Raw genomic sequence first — 481 nt, 5'->3', positions numbered from 1 at the left:
AAAATTAAATAAAATTTTATTATTTTCATCTTTTTTCAGAAAATGCAAAATAATAAAAACAACAAGTATTTATCAAACCACACAAAATCTTGTTTTCTGCGTTGCAATAATTTGATATTATTCATTAATGATTTAAGTGAGAACCTCAAGGTGGATTTTGCGATTTGTTGTAATTTTCGCCTAAAGCATTTTTTTTTGGGGAAGAGTTTAGTTCATCAGGTGGCGTTACTATTTGGCATTTTGCTTGATGCATGATGCCCATGCTTATGAATTTCCACCACTTTTAATACGGCAGAGATACACAGCGAATCTAAAAAAATTGACAGAAGGCAAAATAAAAATATACAGGTGAATATTAGGGTACCTTTAATATTGTGCCTAAATTATTTAAAAAATAGATAAATATATAATATTTAATAAATTTTAAATAATTTATTTTTATTTTAAATATTTTATTTTTTATTTTAAAAGATAAGTTAAG

The 481-nt window shown here is 24.5% G+C and overlaps 1 protein-coding gene across 1 annotated transcript in view; it reads left to right on the top strand.

Moving 5' to 3' along the window:
• LOC107627895 overlaps positions 1-481 on the top strand; it is a 5,538-nt gene that overhangs the window by 1,974 nt on the left and 3,083 nt on the right. The gene's annotated exons all lie outside the window — the stretch shown is intronic.

Source organism: Arachis ipaensis, chromosome B01 (assembly GCF_000816755.2).
Source record: "Arachis ipaensis cultivar K30076 chromosome B01, Araip1.1, whole genome shotgun sequence".
NCBI classification, from domain to species: Eukaryota; Viridiplantae; Streptophyta; class Magnoliopsida; order Fabales; family Fabaceae; genus Arachis; species Arachis ipaensis.
The sequence above is the reverse complement of the archived record's forward strand: the minus strand, read 5'-3'. Positions and strand labels throughout refer to the sequence as shown.